Source organism: Taudactylus pleione, unplaced genomic scaffold (genome assembly GCF_031769625.1).
Source record: "Taudactylus pleione unplaced genomic scaffold, aTauple2 ptg000781l, whole genome shotgun sequence".
NCBI lineage: Eukaryota > Metazoa > Chordata > Amphibia > Anura > Myobatrachidae > Taudactylus > Taudactylus pleione.
The window spans coordinates 3,180,024-3,204,172 of NW_028285183.1; positions in this window are offsets into that span (position 1 = coordinate 3,180,024).

The following is a 24,149-nucleotide window of genomic DNA, read 5'->3' on the forward strand; positions in this document are numbered from 1 at the left end:
GTGGGAAAGGTCTTAAACCAGACTCAATGTTGGGTGTGCACTCACGTGCCTCAGGGACAACATAATGTAGGATTAGTACCATTCCCTTGAAATTTCTCTGAGGTCCTTGAATTATGGTGAGGGAGGTCCATAGACGGGAAGTATAACATCACAAGGTCCCCTATTTTAAAGCTCCGCCAATATTCCATTGATCGGTCTTTGCTGTGTCTGAACATTTCATACATAGAAAGACTGGAGAATTGGGAAGTAGACTTATTGGATCAGACAATGGCTCGCCACACCAGTAGTGATGAACCCCAGAGACGAGGACATAGGAACAAACCGAATGTGGTATCTATTGGAAAAGTTCCTATGGGTTGTTGTAAAAATGTTATTCAGGCTGAATGTGTCTTGAGCAGATGAGGACAATAGGTATACAGTAGGTAGTTTTGTTAAAACTTTATGTGATATTGTGCAAGATTGTAATATACCTTATGTCCTCCCAGATAATGTATACTATGTTTCTGGAAGAAGGGCTTATTCTTGGTTATCTCCAAGTTCCAAAGGTTTATGATTTATAGATAAATTGGTCCCTGAGGTAATGACCCTTACAATGATGAAATGATTGGTATCAATAAAACCGCACCACCCCCAAACATACACATGCAGTATGAACATTGTGACAAAAGAAATATTATCCCTGGTGAAGAACATATAGCCACACAGTTGATTAGTGAAACAACTGGCTTCCAAATTTTGGTAGCATTAGATCCCACCAGGATCACTCGGGGAACTTTAAATTTTTGATGCAACCAAGACCAGGCTAAGTTAGTAGACAACATCACCGAGATGTATGATGACACTTTCAGGTATATGGGTAAGGAGCTACAGTCTTATAAAAAGGAACTGGTACAACATAGGCTAGTGTTATACTACCTGACATCTATTACTGGTGGATATTGTGTGACTCTGGCCACCCAATTTGGTGTCAAATGTTGCACGTACATCACCAATAATACTAATGACCCCAAAGAGGTGATTGACCAGAGAATGTATGAAATCCTACAACTGAAATGGGAATTTCGGAAGGACCATAATACTTCCTTTTATGAGTCTGAGGTAAAGGTAGAGAAATGCTTCTCGTGGTTAAACCCTGTAAAATTGTTCTCCGGTCTGGGAGAGTGGGTTCAGGAGATGATTGCTAGACTAGATAAGCTCCTTATTCTTATACTTGTTGTCATTTTAGTTATTGGTTTATGTGTCAGATGTGTTCCTACTGTGTTGAAGTGTGGAAAACGTACCACCAAGGTAAACAGTGACAATGAAATCATATTGGTGGTGAGTGGTGGTGGTATAGGTACTAAGGTTGATAAAGAACTGCATTATAATCCTGAAATTGAATGTACCATCAGATAATAACATGTGAATAGGCTTGGTCATGTATAATAGAATATACTGTAAATGTTCTTTTAAACATCATAGATAATGTAGTCTCAATTCCCCCAAACTTCCTTTATAGGTTCAATGAGGTCCCACATCCTACCAATGGTCCCCTATAGATCCGCTGAGTGTGTATAAGGGTTGTTTTACCCTTTCCTGAGACACACTATTTATGGTTCAATGACTGAATTGTGTCATACCATATAGAACATTAGATAATAATTTATTATGCATGACTAAAAAGGTTAAGAATATAATGTGATAATTTTATGTTTGCTATCAAAGGGTGGACTGTCAAAGTCAAATAATTGGATACAATTGCTTTACAATTATCTGACGATAAAGTCGTCTATAGTCTGATGATATTTTACTAGGACGCTACTTTGCGTCGGTGCAATCCGATGCGCTAAAATGCGTATTCACAACACACATACACTGACGCACATAACGCACACATATATATGCATATATACACACAGACGCTCATATGCGTATTCACATACATACACATGGACGCTCATCTGTATATATTCACGTACATACACACAGACGCACATATGCGAACGCATACATATAAAATGGTTTCCACACATTATAGTTAATAACAAGAGTTATTAAAGGTATTGTTATCTAATCATTTTGATGTGAGATGTACTTAAAAGAGATCTAAGGTTCACAATACAGTGGACATGTCATGTTTAGTATCATACTAAATCCCTGTTTATTTGCAGACATCCGTTTCTATTGGTAAAGAAGTCGCATCATGCATCCGCTAGTTATGGATGATAGGGAGTTATTGAATAGAACGTTATTACTAGTATGCAATGTTGTAGCCAGTTTTAACTAGTTCTTTGGCAGGAAGCTACACAATGTAACCATTGGAAGACTGAGCCATACCCCTGATGACACCGTATGAACTGACCAATGATCAGATTGACCAGAAGCAAGAACCAATGAGAACCTGTCAATTTGTCCCTTTGTTAACTCTGAAACCTGTAAGGTATATAGGCTGTATCCTGACCTCAGTGTACATACATCTTCTTTGCCACCACAGACTTCAGGACTGATTACTGTATACTGGGACCAATGCACATGTGTATGTATCGGGCTGTACTATTTTATTGCTTTTAACTCTAATTGTTAACTCTTACATCGTGTTACCTATTTTTACATAAATAACTTTTTGTGCTTTGGAACCACACGATTGGACTGGCAAGCAATTCTTTCTTAAGCAACTTGCAGTGCTAAATAGTGATTAAACGGTATTCATAATTTAAAAAAAAAATTACATGGGTTCCCCCCTAAGATCACAACCAGCCCTGGACTTTTCATAGCCATTCCTGGTAGTGTAAATACGGGGGACAAAAGACATAGGGATCCCCTGTATTTATGACAACCAGCACTGGGCTAAGCAAGCCGGTCATGGTTTTGTAAATACAGGGGACAAAATGAGTAGGGGTCCACTGTACTTACCATAGCCAGCACTGAACTCTTTCTAGCAGGGGTGTAAAGCCACAGCTAGGGGAGCCCTTTCACCAAGTCCTTCATTGGCCAAATTGAACTTTGATTAAAATACCCCCTAGTGTGTACATGTGCTAGGGAATATAGATTGTCAGCTCCTTTGGGGCAAGAATTTATGTGAGTAACTACATATCTCTGTAAAGTGTGTAGGCTGTATAAATAATTGGTAATAAATAAATTATATTGGCAAAGAACCGGCACTGACACTCTCACAGATGTTGCAAACAATTGCAGTAACATAAAAAAACAAACTAGTGTTAAAAAGCATTGCCTGGGCAGTTGTCAGTGGTGCATATTCTAAGCTTTAAAAGAAAAACATGCTTTACCATTGTTGAAATTACAATGAATTATCTGTATATTTCTACAACTTGATAAGCAACAGTGCTAATGACAAGGACCACAAACAATTGTGTTTTGTGGTGGCCAGTGTGTTATAGGTGGGAACAATCTAGCAGGTTGGCACCCCACTCCCACTGCATCCTTGGATCCTGGTCCAGGCAGTGCTGGGCTCATCCAGATGGCCCAGTTGGAATCTGAACCGGGCGTGACCCTATAGATGGTGATGCGGCAGTGTGACATCATAGGTCATGTAGCCACACGCTGTGATGCAGCACTGCAGTGACTCAGTGTGGCAGGATGCTGTGTGCCAGTGTGGTACATTTCATTTTTGTGTTTTGGTTTTGGTTTTGCAAAACCACCCTCAACTGATTTGGTTTTGGTTTTGAATTTGGATAAAAATCAATTCATTAATTCATAAAAATCACTAAAAACAAATTAAATGTCTGAATCAAAAACCTAAGTTCGTTTGTAAATCTGAGTTCCGAACTGGCATCGGATCCAAATTGGGACTTGGGCCCTGATTCAGAGCTGGACGCTCTGTAAGAGCACTCGCTCTGAATCAGGGCTGTCCCTCTGTTTTTTTTGAGCGGCCTCCTGGCCGCTCGCATAGCTGTGGGTGACCACCCACAGCTATAGCGAGTGGCCAGAAAGATGGTTGCAATGGTCAAGACCATCGCTACCATTGGGCTTGCGACGAGACCCTTGTGGCAGGGTCTTGTTGCCGCAAGCCCTGGAGTGCTTTCGGCTCTATCAGAGCTGAAGGCACTCCCACTGACATCACTTGTGATGTCAGTGGGGCCGGCCCCAAATGGTAGGCGTTCCCATGGGAAAGCCTCCATCTGGCCAACCACGCCCCTGGCACGCCCACCAAAGGGGACGTGCTGTCGATGGTAGCGAGACCCATAGCGATGGCTTGCTCATCGCTATCCAGGTCTCGCACATGCACACGACGGAGCCGGCTCCCTCGTGCGCATGCGCACTGGGCCAACATCGACCCGCTTGCGAGCGCTCAGCGCTCACGAGCGGGTCTGAATTAGGCCCTTGGTTCTAACCTGGTCTTAAAAGTTAATCCAAACCTTGACTCGTTGGCTCCTCTGCAACCCCTAAATATCGGTGTGTTCAGATTTCGCACATCACTAATATATAGATAGCTATATATACACACACAGAGTATATATATTTTATATATACTTATATATATCCTATGTATATTTAATGAATTTTTTTTTATTTTCTATCTAGAACAGATATTTCTCTCTCACTTGAAAATAATATATTTTTATGAGCTCCAACAGCTTCTGTTCAAAGTGACCTCAAGCTCTGTCTAGACCAGAAATAAATTTCACAGTATGTTGTGTCTCTTCTAAAGGGAACATATGTCTGTCCTACTGGTAATTAACCAATTGAGCTCTTGAGTTGCTTCTAATGTCTTCATTTTTATCTGAAGATTTAATGGATTTTTTAATGATTTAAGCTGGGAGCATATACTAAAATTCTCTCTGAGCATGCTATGTACTTACTGATAATGAAATAACTCTCTCAGGGTAGATTGACATGGGCACAACTGAAAACATTAAAGCTACTGGAAAAGAGAGATACTTAACCATCTACATAGTAGCCATTCTTGTAAAGATTAGCAACAATTTTAAAATTGTTCCACAAATTTGGATTCAAAATGTAATACATCTTGCTGGTGGAATTTAGCTTTAGGATCTCCAAGTTCTATTATTATCACAGAACACAATGAATTGTCATTCACCATTTCAGCTCTAGTCATTTGCAAATGCAAGGCTCATGTAGAGTTTATGTGAATGAAAGCACGTCTGAAAAGAAGATGCATTTTATATGTGTACGTTGAGTCAGTGCATCTAAAGATGAGTTCAGCTCTGCAATAGTAATATAAGTACTAGGTTTAATTTAGGAGAAAACAGTAAACTATGATTTCGGTTAATGCTATGAGTAACAAAATTATAGAGATGAGCCTTAACATGTTAGCATTAAATGCAAAAGTCACATAACTCAATGTATATCATATATACAATACTGTGCAAAAGTTTTATGCAGGTGTGGAAAAAATGCTGCAAAGTAAAAATGCTTTAAATAAATAGAAGTGTTAATGGTTTATTCTTCTCAATTAACAAAATGCAGATCTAAAGTAAATCAATATTTGGTGTGACCACCCTTTGTCTTCAAAAAAGCCGCTCGCGAGTGGGTCTGAATCAGGCCCAAAGTCTTAAATTTCATTTGTCATTATTTAGAAAAACAAAAAGTGTGAATTATTTTTTCTACCTTTTCAATTCTCTAATAACAGTCCTGCAGCCACCATTCAATGGAGGCTGCACACAATCTGTATTAAGTAAAATGAGTGTAGCAAAGACTTCTAAAGGGACATAACCAGGAAGAGACATTCCTGCTCCCTCTCATACTGCATTGAGCCCTTCAGCGCACAGGGCACATTCTGAATTTCAAAAAGGCAAAAGAAGGCAGTGGGCTACTTTATTCTTTCGCAGGGAAAGATGATCTGTCCTGGTACCAAAAATAATATATAAATAAGGAGATAAAAGGAAACCGAAATGCTTTTAATGAGGCTGTGACAGAGTCGGTCTCTCCCACATTCTGAGGAAAGGGTTAACCTGATACAAGGACAAACAAAACACCTGCACAGATTCAAAATCTCAGTGGTTCTTCCTATTGTGTTGTACTTTTATCATGTATATTATTATTATAATTATCATAATAGGGAGGTGCACCCAGGAATATAGTAATTATGACTTCCATAGAGGTAAACAGATTTACCATGTTAACCTTTTGAAAGCATGGAAGGATCAAGAGGTGTTTTTTGTAGACCCTGGTAATGGCCATATTGACTTTGGTCCAAAGATTCCTCTGTCCAATGAAGTATCTGAACCCCTTGATTCTTTGAATTCAGACAAGCTGAAGCCTCCCTTGGGGATCCTTGTTAATGAATTCTCAGATGTTTTTTTCTGATAAACCAGGGAGTACCAATTTAGTTTTACATGACATTGTAACCCTACCTGGAGTAGTAGTTTGACAAAGAGACTTCCAAGTAATAAACAACAGGTAATCAAGGAAATACAAGAAATGTTGAAGTTAGGGGTAATTGTGGAGTCGTCTAGCGACTGGTGTAGCCCCACTGTCTTGGTCCTGAAACCAGATGGTTCTACAAGATTCTGCATAGACTTCCGCAAAGTTCATGCAGTGTCCAAAATTGATGCCTACCCAATGCCAAGGGTCAATGACCTGCTTGATAGGTTAAGTTTGGGAAGACATATTTATTACAAAAGGATATTGGCAAATTGAGCTGACAGAGGAAGTTAGGAAGAAAACTGCTTTTTCTACTCCATTGGAAAACAATGCCTTTTGTCTTGCATGGTGCCCCGGCCTCTTTTCAGAGGGTAATGGACCAAGTGCTTTGTCCTGATCAGAATTAAGCTGCAGCATACTTGGACGATAGTGTCATATATAGTCAGCATTGGAATGCCCATGTTAATAAGCTTGGGGCTGTTCTTCAGTCTTTAAGAGATAAAAATGAAACCAAGTACTTAGGGTATGTGGTGGGCAGTGGGTGTCTGTCGCCCCTTGTGAGTAAGGTACAGGCACTAGCTGATGCCTCAATTCTGACATCCAAAAAAGAGTTAAGATCCTTCTTGGGTTTATCAGGCTATTACAGGAGGTTTTTGCTTCAATTTTCTACCTTAGTGGCTCCTGTAACAGATCATTTGAAAAATTCTGCTCCATATAAACTTGAGTGGCCTAGGGACTGACAGTTTGCATTCACCAAAATTAAACATCTTTTGTGTAAAGGCACAGTTTTAAAGTCTCCAGATTTGACCAAGTCTTTTGTCGTACAAACAGACGCATCAGATGAGGGCTTGGGGGCAGTTTTGTGTCAGGAGTTTGATGGCATTAAACATCTGATTCTAAAGCTTAGTAGAAAGTTGTTCCCATGAGAGACTAGATATTCTGTAATAAAAAAAGAATGCCTCACTATAAAATGGGTTCTTGAGTCATTGAGCTATTATCTTTGTGGAGCCAAGTTTACTGTAGTTACTGATCATGCACCAAATAAATGGTTACAGTCTATGAAAAATTCTATTGCTAGACTGACAAGGTGGTACCTGGCTCTCCAGCCATTTTCTACCATGGTAAGTTTTGGTAGTCAGTGGAAATGTGAGGGAGAGATTGCACCATTAGCAGCTCTTCCTTATACTAAACCATGACTGTGTTGGGAATACTCTGCTTGTTTGAACTGCTGTCTCGTGTAAGCTGTATTATTGTTCCTGAACTGTGTTTGTCTTATGTAAGAAGTTATTACACTGGCTCTGCCTTTTCAAGCTTGGCATAAAAAACGTACCTGTTTCCATCATCTCCCATTGGTCATCTGAACTTACCTGCTACAGACGCATTTTGCTTTTCTTTTTATATAGAAGCCTAAATAGTTTGCTAACTTATCAATAATTAAATGTTATTTTATCTCTAGTATTATCCTGAGGAGGCAGGGCCAGTTCCTGCTTGACCAATCCACTTGGTGGCTCGCAGCCACCCAGCCCACCTTTCAATGACTGACCCCCATCCCAGTGCCATGATCCTCTGATAGGGCAGCTGCACAGTACATCAGCTTAGTGACGTGGCCCTCTAGCCTGCCCTTCAATAGTCTAGCCCTGCCCTGGGCCTCCGCTTCCCCGTCCCACTACCATGATCGGGCAGCTCAGCTGCACAGCTCCTGCGCAAGTGCAGAAATTTAATGATGTTAAAAATAAATAAATAAATAAATGGCTGATGGGGGAGCAGCTACACATTCATATCTGCAGCAGCTACTCCCATAAGCCCTTGTGGAGCGCGCAGCCCAACTTCAGTTTCCTACACAGGCAGCAGATGCAAACTGGAAGATCCTGGCTCCACTATGTTTAGTGTCCCCTCTATTCCTCTGCCTCCGATGCTGGCCATCAGCCAGTCTTTTTCTTTGGGCCTTCCCGTCCTGTCCCCTGGGGCTGTGGGAGATGATGAAGTGGACCACGCAGGGGGGCGGGGTGTGTGCAGCTGTGCCTGGGATGGAGAGGAGCAGGACATGGATGGCAGGGTCTTTCCCAGCACACTCTGGCTGTGAGAGGCTGATGTCCGCACTGAGAGAACGATGGTGGTGAGCTGAGGTGACACTGGAGTGGAGGTGATTCTTGTTCAGTTTCTTTCACTCCTATCCAGTCTGCTTATTCCCACCACTACTCCAATCCTGCCCCTGCTTTCCACTATTACTCCTATCCTGCCTCTGCTTTCCACTATTACTCCTATCCTGCCTCTGCTTTCCACTATTACTCCTATCCTGCCCTCTGCTTTCCACTATTACTCCTATCCTTCCCCTGCTTTCCACTACTACTCCCAGCCTGCCCCCTGCTTTCCACTATTACTCCCATCCTGCCCCCTGCTTTCCACTATTACTCCTATACTGCCCTCTGCTTTTCACTATTACTCCTATCCTGGCCCTGCTTTCCACTATTACTCCTATCCCGCCCATGCTTTCCACTCTTACTCCCATACTGCTCCCTCCTTTCCACTATTACTCCTATCCTGCCCTTGCTTTTCACTATACTCCTATCCTGCCCCCTGCTTTCCACTATTACTCCTATCCTGCACCTGCTTTCCACTATTACTCCTATCCTGCCCTGCTTTCCAATATACTCCAATCCTGCCTCCTGTTTCCACTATTACTCCTATCCTGCCCCCTGCTTTCCACTATTACTCCTATCTTGCCCCTGTTTTCCACTATTACTCCCATCCTGCCTCTTGCTTTCCACTATTACACCTATCCTGGACCTGCTTTCCACTATTACTCCTATCCTGCCCATGCTTTCCACTCTTACTCCCATCCAGCCCCCTGCTTTCCACTGTTACTCCTATCCTGTCCCTGCTTTTCACTATACTCCAATCCTGCCCCCTGCTTTCCACTATTACTCCTATCCTGCCCCCTGCTTTCCACTATTACTCCTATCCTTCCCCTATTTTCCACTATTACTCCCATCTTGCCTCCTGCTTTCCACTATTACTCCTATCCTGCCCCTGCTTTCCACTATACTCCTATCCTACACCTGCTTTCCTCTATTACTCCTATCCTGCCTCTGTTTTCCTCTATTACTCCCATCCTGCCCCTGCTTTCCACTATTACTCCTATCCTGCCCCCTGCTTTCCACTATTACTCCTATCCTGCCCCTGTTTTCACTATTACTCCCATCTTGCCTCCTGCTTTCCACTATTACTCCTATCCTGCCCCTGCTTTCCACTATACTCCTATCCTACCCCTGCTTTCCTCTATTACTCCTACCCTGCCTCCTGCTTTCCACTATTACTCCTATCCTGCCCCTGCTTTCCACTATTACTCTTATCCTACCCCTGCTTTCCACTGTTACTCCTATGCTGCCCCTGCTTTTCCACCATTACTTCCATCCTGCCCCTGCTTTCCACTATGACACCTATCCTGCCCCTGCTTTCCACTATGACTACTATCCTGCCTCCTGCTTTCCACTATTACACCTATCCTGGACCTGCTTTCCACTATTACTCCTATCCTGCCCATGCTTTCCACTCTTACTCCCATCCAGCCCCCTGCTTTCCACTGTTACTCCTATCCTGTCCCTGCTTTTCACTATACTCCAATCCTGCCCCCTGCTTTCCACTATTACTCCTATCCTGCCCCCTGCTTTCCACTATTACTCCTATCCTGCCCCTATTTTCCACTATTACTCCCATCTTGCCTCCTGCTTTCCACTATTACTCCTATCCTGCCCCTGCTTTCCACTATACTCCTATCCTACCCCTGCTTTCCTCTATTACTCCTATCCTGCCTCTGTTTTCCTCTATTACTCCCATCCTGCCCCTGCTTTCCACTATTACTCCTATCCTGCCCCCTGCTTTCCACTATTACTCCTATCCTGCCCCTGTTTTCACTATTACTCCCATCTTGCCTCCTGCTTTCCACTATTACTCCTATCCTGCCCCTGCTTTCCACTATACTCCTATCCTACCCCTGCTTTCCTCTATTACTCCTACCCTGCCTCCTGCTTTCCACTATTACTCCTATCCTGCCCCTGCTTTCCACTATTACTCTTATCCTACCCCTGCTTTCCACTGTTACTCCTATGCTGCCCCTGCTTTTCCACCATTACTTCCATCCTGCCCCTGCTTTCCACTATGACACCTATCCTGCCCCTGCTTTCCACTATGACTACTATCCTGCCTCCTGCTTTCCACTATTACACCTATCCTGGACCTGCTTTCCACTATTACACCTATCCTGGACCTGCTTTCCACTATTACTCCTATCCTGCCCATGCTTTCCACTCTTACTCCCATCCAGCCCCCTGCTTTCCACTGTTACTCCTATCCTGTCCCTGCTTTTCACTATACTCCAATCCTGCCCCCTGCTTTCCACTATTACTCCTATCCTGCCCCCTGCTTTCCACTATTACTCCTATCCTGCCCCTATTTTCCACTATTACTCCCATCTTGCCTCCTGCTTTCCACTATTACTCCTATCCTGCCCCTGCTTTCCACTATACTCCTATCCTACCCCTGCTTTCCTCTATTACTCCTATCCTGCCTCTGTTTTCCTCTATTACTCCCATCCTGCCCCCTGCTTTCCACTATTACTCCTATCCTGCCCCCTGCTTTCCACTATTACTCCTATCCTGCCCCCTGCTTTCCACTATACTCCTATCCTACCCCTGCTTTCCACTATTACTCCTATCCTGCCCCCTGCTTTCCACTATTACTCCTATCCTGCCCCCTGCTTTCCACTATTACTCCTATCCTGCCTCTGTTTTCCTCTATTACTCCCATCCTGCCCCTGCTTTCCACTATTACTCCCATCTTGCCTCCTGCTTTCCACTATTACTCCTATCCTGCCCCTGCTTTCCACTATTACTCATACCCTGCCTCCTGCTTTCCACTATTACTCCTATCCTGCCCCTGCTTTCCACTATTACTCTTATCCTACCCCTGCTTTCCACTGTTACTCCTATGCTGCCCCTGCTTTCCACTATTACTTATATTCTTCCCCCTGTTATGAACTACTACTACTGCCAGCCTGCCCCACACTATTATTACTCCAAGCCTGCACCTGCTCTGCCATTACTACTACTCCCATCCTGCCCTCAGATATACTATGAACAAGCATTGTTAATTTTATTAATATTAGCGTGATGATGATGATTAAGCACACCAATTAAGAATAGCTTTTGACGTGTGGATTTATTTATCACAGTATTCAAAAATTCTCGTTGTAGTAGTTGACAATATTAACCACATTTTTTGTCTAACTTTCCTATTTAAAATATTGGTCTATAAAATAGTTCCATTCATAAAAACAGATAAATTACATAGCTTGAAATCAAAGACTATGCATCTGTTTAAAGAGGTTAAATAGCTTTTTTTATCAAATAAAATACTTACTAATTTATTGCTTTCAATTTTTGTTTTGAATTTCACACCTTGTTTGGTCAGTATTATATCTATTCCAGCCAGCTGTCAGCAAAGGGGAAGCAAGCTTTGCATATTTGAAATTGTACAATTATTTACTGGTATTTCATAAAGGTATTACAGTCAGTAATTTTTTATACTTGATATACTTTAATGTCCAATAATTGTTTTCATTTTTGTTTCATTTACAATGAGGATGATACAGTGTAAGGGGTAAAACAAAATCCTAGAACTCATCTTTGTCTGGTGAATCAGTGCCATGAAACTAATGTTATCAAATTTGTTATGTTTATATCCTCTATATCTTATTATAAAAGAGCTCTCAGAAAGCAAATTCATTTTCTTACCATAACAGTGAGCATGAAATTTCATCTGTCTCTTTATTTCAGTCTGTGATTGCAGTGGGGTTGGCCGGCTATTAAATGAGCATTAATGAAGTGCATGCTGATGAGGCATGAATGAATTAACATTGTTTTCTATCTGCAAAGATAATGTGAAGCTTATTAAAATGCATTCCGCTGTTACATTTGAGTATTTTAGGCAGAAGCTGTTTACTCAGAAACATTTTGTAATTAATTCTTACTCTTAATAAGACATGCATACACCACTTGTTTTGCTTTTAATAGGCTCTATGAGTAATATAGGCAACATTAATGCTAAACTATTTTTATTCATTATACATTATTTTAGAAAGTATTTTAATTTTCTTCTTACATTTTTTATCATTTTTATTTTACATTTACCATTAAAGTATCTTCTTACAAACCATAGTATTGTATACCCCTACTGATTACTTATCACATGTTCAGTTGACTAAATAATTGAGAGCCCTGCGATAACAAGCAACAAAGAGCAGAAAAGAGTGGTTAATTAAATTCTGGTTTTATTGGATAATGAGAAGGAGAACAATGAGATATAAATGCTTAATAAAGAAACCTGTCAAAGTGGAGCCTCTTATCAACCAGCAATACTATATTATCTTAGGAATGTGCACTGACACCTGTGTTTTGGATTTGGTGTTGGATCTGTATCTCCTTGTGTTTTGGTTCTGTTTTTGGTTTTGCCAAAACTGCTCCTTGCATGGTTTGGTTTTGAATCTGTATTTTCTCTAAAAAAACATAAAAACAGCTAAAATCACCTAATTTCAGCATGATTTTTAAAAAAAAAATTTTTTTCTCATTCACATCAGTCCTTGCCCCAGAAGAATCCTTGAATGCTATGCCTGCTGCTGCTAGGAGTGGAATATCATCCCAAAAAGGGACCAGGAAGACTACTAGTAGTACTGTAAAAAACAATAGTCTGTTAAACAATCTTTTGCAAGGGAGAGCAAGTATGACTGCACTCACCCAGTTGCATAGCGGATCACTGACTCCATAACATCTATGTGCATCCAAAATCCACCAATAATTCAGTTGGTTTTATACAGTAATTATGGTCTTGAAAAGCAATTCCCAACCTGTACAGGGACATTAAAAAAAACAAATTAGTGGCCTCCAAAATGCCATTGTACCCACTGTCCACTTAACCACGGATATGTGACAAGCTGAGCAGAGCAAATGCAAGATTTAAGATATAAGGTTTAAGTCATGTGTTCTTCTTCCCAAAGGACACAGATCTGAAGAGATGCAAAGAGCTGTTGGTAAGCAAATTGTCAGCTCAAGTGGCAAATGATGCAGCGATTTTTTTGTCTTGTGCCCAGGCATGACAATGGGTTTTTCCTATCATGGGCAATAACTGTTTCTTCCACTGGTGCCTAATTTAGACAAACAACATCCTCACCAACAACATCCTTATTAGCATCAGCTACACAAATATCCTGCTCATCCCGATGCACTTCTAAAGAAGCATCCTCAATTTCTATGTCAGCATGTTCACTTGTGCTTACATCATCATAAGAGGCAGAACCACTAGTCATGAAAAAGGCCAAAACCCAAGACTTTCCTTGCCACTTTATGTGGTGAAAGGCATATTGACAATTGTATGTCTTTCTGCAGCTAACTTTCCCTTTGATGTTTTTTTCTTTACCACTGTAAAAGATTGGTTCTTGATTTTAGATACCCTGACGTAAGCCCTGTGTGCCCTTGGGCATTGGTTTTAGTAGATGATGTAGATGTATTAGTATCATCATGACTAGTGGAACTGGTAGCAGCTCCAGCACTAGTATTTGGTTTCTGCTCTCCTCTCAACTGATCATTCACCATATTAACAAACACGAATTAAGTGGGGTACAGCACACATGTTAATCTGACACAAATTTAAATATTACACTCTGGTATCAATGACCTACAATGTCACAAGATGTTTTATGAATAAGAAAAGAATAACAAACTGTCCTGCCACTTACAGTGATGTTATTATGTTTTATACAGTATATAACGCATGTTATTTAGCACTTAGTTGTAGTATTGTAGTCGGCATGTAGACTAATCATTTATTCACAACTGAAGAAAGAAGTGAAAAGTTGAATATTAGACTGCGCTACCACTTACAGTGTCAATATTTTTAATGAATAAGAATAACATATTGTGCTACTACTTACAGTGTCACAATACGTGGACAATAAACTGCGGACAGGCAGTGTTGTATCACCAAACAATAATAATGCAGCTAAGTTGCTTATGCACACACACACACACACAAAAAGTGTTAGTTTTTCTTTGACACTGGGGAAGAGCACCCCTGAATGAGGCAGCAGTCCCTTGATGAACAACACAGACAGCACCCCTTTTTTATGGACAACAAATCACCCCTGCTGAGTGCAGACAGGCCTCCTGCAGAGTCACAAATACGTGGACGATAAACTGTGGCAGTGTCACCGAACACAGGGAAGAGCACCACTAATGGACAGAGCACCCCCCCGGGCAACACAGTGCCCCTTTATGGGAATGCAGCCCTAGCCTGATGGACAGTACAACAACACAGCAGCAGCCAAAGTTAATTGACAGGACAATTGACACAGCAGTTGCAGCACCCACTGAAGGAAGCCCCCCTTTATAAGTTTATATACTGCAGCCTAAGCCCATTTATGGACAGCACAGCAACAGCCTTCAGTTCAAGACCCTGACTGGACACACACACTGAGTGACTGACAGTGACTGACTATGTCTGCTGGCCTCTCTCTCCACAGCTGGAGTGAAAATGGCACCGATTGTGGAAACCTTTATATAATCCAAAACCCGCGAGATTCCGACAGCAAGAGGATGATGCATTTTGCTTCATTTTTGGATCCAAGTCAGGCTGGAAAACCTGAGCCTAACTCGGTTCTCTACTCGGATCTGGAAGTTAGGGTGGTTCCGGTTATCTGAGAACCATACCCACTCATATCTATGTTATATCTAACTGAAGTGCAGTGGTGAAAAAAATTGTATACAGTGTGAAGTGTTGAACGACCAGGGAAAATTGATGGCCTCCAGCCTTGTTCTCGCTGGGGCTACAGGATTTGGTGCCCTCTACATATACTGTGCTTCCATAATGGGGGCATAGCCATGCCATGTTAGAGTTGTTGCTGTGCCTCCCTGGCATCCTAAAGCTGGGTACACACCTATACAATCGTCAGGCCATTCTTTGAATATCGAGAGAATGGCCATTGGATTGTATACAGTAGATATGTATGCTGTCCCGATGCAGGAGCATTAGCCGATAAACGGCTTTAAACACTCCTGCAATGGTCGGGATCGGGAGGTTGCATCTTATGTACAGTTTAATATTTATCAGTTCGACCTCCTGATCCCATAGAAGCCTGTACCATGCTATGTCTGCACAGTGTGTACGCACCTCACAGGCAGCTTACTGGGGTTCACACTGGGGAGAGACTGCATGGCTGATCGGATAGTTTTACCGGATCAGACTGCAATGGAGAAAAAATGCGTGTACCCAGCTTACGTCTGGGTATTTTGTGATCCTCGCCACCACCTTTTCCTCTTTGTGTGAGGTGCTTCTGTGACAAAGAGCTCATTGTCTAGAAAATACTGTAGTTAAACTCACTGTGCTTTAAACTAGCATAGTATCTGTAATTATAAATAGTATCTAAAGCACACAGGTACAGATGTTATGAAATAGTTCAAAAATCACCTAGTGACAAAAATTATGGAGTATATTAAGCAGGATGGAAGATTGTCTATATACAGTATACAAGGCTGGCACAAGTCCGTGGGGTAAGCATTGCAGAGGGGTGCTGGCTGGAGAAAAGCCATCACTGCTGCTTGCTTTCTGAGTGCCTTACAGCTGTGCTGCTACACCTGTGACAGGCAGGCCAGATCAGCCAGTGCTACACCTGGGACAGGCAGGCCAGATAAGCCAGTGCTGCACCTGTGACAGGCAGGCCGGATCAGCCAGTGCTACACCTGTGACAGGCAGGCCAGATCAGCCAGAGCTACACCTGTGACAGGCATGCCAGATCAGCCAGTGCTACACCTGTGACAGGCATGCCAGATCAGCCAGTGCTACACCTGTGACAGGCAGGCCTGATCAGCCAGTGCTACACCTGTGACAGGCAGGCCAGATAAGCCAGTGCTACACCTGTGACAGGCAGGCCGGATCAGCCAGTGCTACACCTGTGACAGGCAGGCTGGATCATCCAGTGCTACACCTGTGACAGGCAGGCCGGATCAGCCAGTGCTACACCTGTGACAGGCATGCTGGATCAGCCAGTGCTACACCTGTGACAGGCAGGCCGGATCAGCCAGTGCTACACCTGTGACAGGCAGCCCAGATCAGCCAGTGCTACACCTGTGACAGGCAGGCCGGATCAGCCAGTGCTACACCTGTGACAGGCAGGCCGGATCAGCCAGTGCTACACCTGTGACAGGCAGGCCGGATCAGCCAGAGCTACACCTGTGACAGGCATGCTGGATCAGCCAGTGCTACACCTGTGACAGGCAGGCCGGATCAGCCAGTGCTACACCTGTGACAGGCAGCCCAGATCAGCCAGTGCTACACCTGTGACAGGCAGGCCGGATCAGCCAGTGCTACACCTGTGACAGGCAGGCCGGATCAGCCAAGTGCTACACCTGTGATAGGCAGGCCGGATCAGCCAGTGCTACACCTGTGACAGGCAGGTCGGATCAGCCAGTGCTAAACCTGTGACAGGCAGGCCGGATCAGCCAGTGCTACACCTGTGACAGGCAGGCCGGATCAGCCAGTGCTACACCTGTGACAGGCAGGATCAGCCAGTGCTACACCTGTGACAGGCAGTCCGGATCAGCCAGTGCTACACCTGTGACAGGCAGGCCTGATCAGCCAGTGCTACACCTGTGACAGGCAGGCCTGATCAGCCAGTGCTACACCTGTGACAGGCAGGCCTGATCAGCCAGTGCTAAACCTGTGACAGGCAGGCCGGATCAGCCAGTGCTACACCTGTGACAGGCAGGCCGGATCAGCCAGTGCTACACCTGTGACAGGAAGGCCGGATCAGCCAGTGCTACACCTGTGACAGGCAGGCCGGATCAGCCAGTGCTACACCTGTGACAGGCAGGCCGGATCAGCCAGTGCTACACCTGTGACAGGCAGGCCGGATCAGCCAGTGCTACACCTGTGACAGGCAGGCCGAATCAGCCAGTGCTACACCTGTGACAGGCAGGCCGGATCAGCCAGTGCTACACCTGTGACAGGCAGGCCGGATCAGCCAGTGCTACACCTGTGACAGGCAGGCCGGATCAGCCAGTGCAGCAGTGTCATGCTCGGACTTGGCAGGGCAAAATTTAGGGGTGGCACGGGGGTGGACCCGGCAGCCACAGACATTAATTACATTTAAATTCAGGCAGATCAGAGATTTCACTAATGGGTCGTCCTGTCTCCAACCACCCATTAGCCAGATCGCCGATACGCCTGAATTTAAATGTCATTTACAGTGGTGGCTCCAGAGATGGGACTGCAGCACAGTACAAAATTCTAATAGGGGAGTCACATCAACTGTCAATGAGTACCAGCTGGTGATTTTTGGCAACATTTGGAAGGGCAGTTGGTGTGACTTCCTTATTTGAATTCTGGACTGCCCAGCAGCCACAGCTTTGGAGCTGCTACTGGCAGTTCCTTACTGGGTGGCCATTGTTATAAATTGATTTAATTGCTTGGCATTGCCTGCTCCTGAGCAGGAGGAGCTAGTTCATTCCTCTGCATTGTTAAGTTGTTATAAGCAGCTCCACTGCTGCTCTCTCTCTGGGCCTGATTCAGAGCCGGATGCTCTGACAGAGCGCTCGCTCTGAATCTGGGCCGGCCCTCTGTTTTTCTTGAGCAGCCTCCAGGCCACTCCTATAGCTGTGGGTGACCACCCACAGCTATAGCGAGCGGCCAGGAAGATGGTCGGGATGGTCAAGACCATTGCGACCATCTTCCTGGCCGCTTGCGATGAGACCCTCGTGGTAGGGTCTCGTTGTCGCAAGCCCCAGAGTGATTTTGGTTCTAACAGAGCCGAAAACACTCCCACTGATATCACTTGTGATGTCAGTGGGGCCGGCCCTAGACGGTTGGCCTTCCCAACGGGAACGCCCCAGTCTGGGCAGCCACACCCCCGGCCCACCCACCAAAGGGGGCATGCTGTCACTCAGCATCGACAGCACGCCCCCTTTAGTACAAGACCCGGAGCAACAGATTGCCCATCGCTATCCGAGGCTCACGCATGCGCACGACGGAGCTGGCTCCGTCATGCGCATGCGCACTGGGCCACCATCGACCTGATTGCGAGCGCATAGCGCTTGCGAGCCAAGTCTGAATCAGACCCTCTGTGTGGTGGGCTGTGCCCAAGAAGGGGAGCAATGGAGGAGCTGCCATGTGACACAGTGCAATGCCAGGAGGAGGATCCACCGAGCAGTGAGAAATAGAGATAGAGAGATAGAGAGAGAGAGCTAGAGAGAGAGATCTAGCAGCTGCCTATTCCTGACAGAGGTGAGTGGGCCAGCCAGCTAGCTTAAACTAAGCTATTTTATCAATTGCATACAAACATAAAGTGTATAATTTGGTAAAATGTAAAACAGGGGGCTGCACATTTTTTTTTAAATTTACATCTTTTTATTGGATAACTAAACAAGGGGAGCACAGATACAGGAGTCAAATCACTTGTTTACAACTTATTGCATGTTACATTTCAAAATATGAAACATTGTAAAAAGACCTTCCAAGAGGACATACTATATTTGTAGGAGGGTGAAAATGTACAGTTTGCAGGGGAGCGCTAAACATTATAGAGCCAGCCCTGACAGCATATGTACAGTATATGACATAGCGGGCTGTGTTATTTACCACGAGTGGATGATGTCCTTTCAGTTCTACTTAGGGAGGGAAATTACAGAATAAATTTAAAAAAAAAATGGAAATTCATTAATTGTCTCTATATGAGCAGAAAATGACTAAATTATTAACTCTAATTATGTGTAATTAGGTAACAAGAACTAATTCTGTATTTGTCATTCTTTCAGTGCACTTAAGATTAGGGATAATTAGTTTCCAATTATTAATGTTTTGACAGAATCTGTAATAATGAGCTTAATTAGGAAAGCCATGTTAGTCATAGTTTATAGTTCATATAATTGAAATTATTATGTAGATAATATTAATACCATCAGCTATTTCTGACATCAGAGTGAGCCTGTTATGCACACTTATCAGTCTTCCGACTTGAAGGATGAGTTCCTCTGTAGTCCGTTCATGGCCGCAGACTGAGTAGTAAGGAAGTGGCATCAACGTCAATCAGTGGCAAATGCAGGATTTCTAGAAGGGGGTTTCCAAGTGCTTGATTTTAATAGTGAGTGTGGCCTGTCCACGAAGAGGACATAATTAGCACTTATCCAGCTTTAATATATTACATACACAGTGTATGTAACAGTATCTATCTATCTATCTATCTATCTATCTATCTATCTATCTATCTAACAGTCCATGTTTTCCACATCTCCTAGTTGGTGCACAGGTATATTTATTACTGGCTGACACGTTTTAAAAGATCCACAGGTGGTGCTAATTATTTCATTTGTGATACTGAAAACAACATGCAGCACTAGTAACATTCTATTATATTACTATTTCTATTGTGGTCACGGTGTTGGCTGGGGAGGGGGGTTTCCAGGCGGACGGAAACCCCCCCTGTGTTTGCCTATGTCAATGGATCTTTTTTGTAGGCTTAATGTATACTTTAACCATGAGGATACAGTGTTAAATGCTTTGGTTTGGTTCCACGCAGAGCAGTAACAAAAGGAGGACTTCTGAGAAAATGTCACTGGCAGTGTAATTGTGGTTCTATAGGTCAGTCACTGTCATAGTGAGACTATGGAGGGAATCCATGCCATGCAGCGAAATGTTATTCAATTAAATAGCATTTTCCCCGCACATGGAATCCATGGATTTTTCCCTCACCTTTACCCCGCTGCTAATTGAATTCCCCCCATGTGTATATTTTAGTCAATGGAGTAATTGCCCAAAACAACCAATCAGCTTCTGTTATTTTCAAAGACTGTGCTAGATAAATGACAGAAGCTGATTGGTTGCTTTTTGCAACCTCTCAACTGTATCTCTCTCGAATGCCTGATATATTTCCCTTCATGCATGAGTCTATGACAGTGTGAGTCTGTGAAATGCTTGATGTATCTTAAACTGGTCCCGACAATATTATTATTATTATTACCAGTTATTTATATAGCGCACACATATTCCGCAGCGCTTTACAGAGAATATCTGGCCATTCACATCAGTCCCTGCCCCAGTGGAGCTTACAATCTATATTCCCTATCACATGCGCACACACATACACACTAGGGTCTGCATAGAGTGGGACGGTACTGCATTTGACTACAGTTCTTTAAATGAACAATATTTTATATATTTTATTGGCTGGGTTAAATCACACTCATATTAGTTAAACCACACCTGCATGATCTGGCTATGTTTGCTTTTCTACTGTGGCTTAAGTCTATGAGAAAACACTTACTTGTTTGCCACCTAGTGCCTGGGATTTGAAGAGACAGTCTTATTTTTATGTTTGTTCCTATGATGTACCTCTATCCATAGGTGTTTTTATAATGGGTGCATTGTGTGCAGTGTACACAGGTCCTGGGGGCTCTGCACCGCACACTCTGCACCTATAGTATACTTAGCTTGTTCCAGGTTCCTCCCCCTTCTCCGCTGCGCCATCTTCCCACTGACATATTTGGGAAGATGGTGCCGCACTGTAAAAACAAAGCCTCTGCCACTGTGCTAGAGCCTCTGCTCTCCTGTGCACTTATTGAATACAATATTAAACAGTTCATTAACTGTCAATCCAATTATGTTATATATGTACTGAACTGTACTTGCCCAAAACAGTACGTTGGTCGAACAACAAGAACTCATAGTGGACCTCAATCAGAGTCGGTCGTTGCGGCCGCACGGTCATACGCATACAATGTTTTTCTTTCTGCGCCTGCGCACGGCTAGCAGTGCGCATGTGCGTATGAGCTCTACCGATCACAAATACTGTCGGTCGTAGGGCTTCCGACACGGAAGTGGGTTGCTAAATTTGATTGACAGGAAAGTCCGTTTGTGGGAGTATACGGGGGTGGTGGTCTGGAAACGGAGATGTTCTTCAGCGTTTCCAGGCATTTTAGGGGAGTGCATAAATTACCTGCTTCGTACGACCAAGAATTGCGGATGCATGAAAACGTCACTCTACGAACAGGCTGATCGTCCAGGCTAAGGTAGGCAAGAAGCGTCCGTAAGCCACAACAGTACAATTGTTAATCTGATGTTCCCTGCGATGTTTCGATTTTGAACCACACAAACCAAGCAGCTAAGATTGCTGCATTGTAACTATTAACACTGCTAATTACCTTGTAACTCATTTCACTTGTGTGTGCATTAGTGAATTCGTAACCAAAATGTTTCTTTGTGCTTTTTAAACAGTTTTTTTCTCAAACAGTTTTTAAAACATCTAGCATTGTGTTTTGCGTAGCAACCTTTTCAGATACCACACTGTTTAAACCTTGTATACATTAATATAGTTAAAGATAGACATTTTTGGGTTGAAATTTTTTTATTTTTGTGAAATTTGTCTTTCATCACAATGTCAAGAATAATTGTTTAGGCAACATTTGTATATAATTAAAATAAAGAAATTAAAATAAAATAAAAAAATTGGGGTTAAAAAAAAAAAAAGAGCTTGAGACATTGGTGACCAGAAATATGGGGACTGGACAACAGGTGAGGGAGGAGATATCCAGGGCTACTTGCATCATTTGGGCTGGCTCGGAGGAAGAGGTAAGCTACGGACAGCCGACTGGCATGTAACACGCCGACTGGCCTGGCCAGAGGTAGATGGGATTTCCTCTGGCCTAGGCATAGGGCTTTCCATACTTGCGGGGGTGGCTGTTGGGCTGCCAGAGGTGGTGGTCCTGGGAGGAAGGGAGTCTTGCTCCATCATGTCAGGTGGGTTGGCCTGCTCCTGGGTATTGGCCAAACGATCTAGGGCCCCAGCAATGGTCTCCAGGGCCACCGCCACCCTCACCAGAGTGGTCTCCATCCTCAGAAGAACACGTGTTATCCTGAATTTGGGAGACCAAACTGGTGAGGAGAGGCACTGCTCAGTCTGATGTTTACCCTGGAGTAGACTCCACAGGGTCCCCAGATGGCGTACTTGGATCCTCCCCTGCAGAGTCCCCATCTGTGCTGGATCCAGACTTGACCTCAGGAGCAGGCACTACCTCCTCTGAGTCTGGAATATAAAATTAAAAATGTTATTTGTTTTTCCCCACAAAAAAAAACCAGAGACGTTTCAGCTTTATACTTTTTGCCTTACAAAATTAAATTACCTTCTTGCACATGTGGGGCGTTGAAGTCGGCCATGTCAGTGTCCATAGTGGACATGCCGACTATCTCCTCTTCCATAACACATCCCTGAGCCAACGTCTCCAACCTTGTCAAGGCCAGCTCCTAAGGGATGGGACCACCACCTGTCCCCGCAGCATGGTCCACCCTAGTCGTAGCTTCCTCTTGAGTTGGTATTTGAAATCCGTCCAGCTGTCAATGTTATTTTTGAAAAAATAAGTGTTATTTTTTAGAAATAAGATCAAGCTTTGGCCTTCAGTACACTCACAATATCATTTTCTTACCCTTTTTTTACGACTTTCTGTGTTCTGTAGGTTGTCCCCACAGCATTAACAGCCCTGGATATCTCCTCCCAAATCCTGTCTTTGGCTCCAGCCCCCATATTTCTGGGTGCATTGACTATGTTCTCCATTGTCATGGTCACCAATGTCTCAAGCTCGATCCGTGAAAATGGAGGGTTTCTTGGCCTTGGCCTTGGCCTGCTTGGGCCCGCCTCCTCCTCCTCTACTGCTGGACTTTGATTCTCAGCACCATCAAAAATTTTAAAAATAGTAACATTTTTTAACAATTGTATGGGAAATATGACCAGTTCTTTTGTTGTGTCAAAAATGTGATTGGGACTTACCTGGCTCAGTTGGCCTCTGCTCACCTTGCTCCTCGCTTACCATTCTGCTAACCTGTGAGAGAGCATGAAGAATACTGCTTCTGCAGACTTCTTTATAGATGTGATCGCATCCCTGGATTGGTTACCCGTGCATCCTTATTTCCCTAACTACAAATGCACACCTTTCCTGCATTCCGTAATCACTGCGTGGGTTGGGCTAGATGTGATCGCATCCCTGGATTGGTTACCCGTGCATCCTTATTTCCCTAACTACAAATGCACACCTTTCCTGCATTCCGTAATCACTGCGTGGGTTGGGCTAGATGTGATTGCATCCCTGGATTGGTTACCCGTGCATCCTTATTTCCCTAACTACAAATGCACACCATTCCTGCATGTTTCAATAATTGGTGTTTGGTTTCTTTATTTAAGGTAAAGCCAAATGTTCCCTTACTTGTGGGTCATAGTTGGAGTGTTTTGTGGTGCAGGAGGTGTTGGATAATAGTAAAATAGTTTGAATTTGATTGCGAGGTGCTTGTGTGTGTAGTTTGTGAGGTGTTTGTTTGAATTTGATTGAGAGGTGCTTATGTGTGTAGTTAGTGAGGTGTTTGTTTGAATTTTATTGAGGGGTGCTTGTGTGTGTAGTTTGTGAGGTGTTTGTTTGAATTTGATTGAGAGGTGCTTGTGTGTGCAGTTTGTGAGGTGTTTGTTTGAAGTCGATTGCGAGGTGCTTGTGTGTGTAGTTTGTGAGGTGATTGTTTGAATTTGATTGAGAGGTGCTTGTGTGTGTAGTTTGTGAGGTGTTTGTTTGAATTTGATTGAGAGGTGCTTGTGTGTGTAGTTTGTGAGGTGATTGTTTGAATTTGATTGAGAGGTGCTTGTGTGTGTAGTTTGTGAGGTGTTTGTTGGAATTTGATTAAGAGGTGCTTGTGTGTTGTATATTTATTTGGTATTCATTTATTTTGGTTGTGGGTTTTTTTTGTGTTTG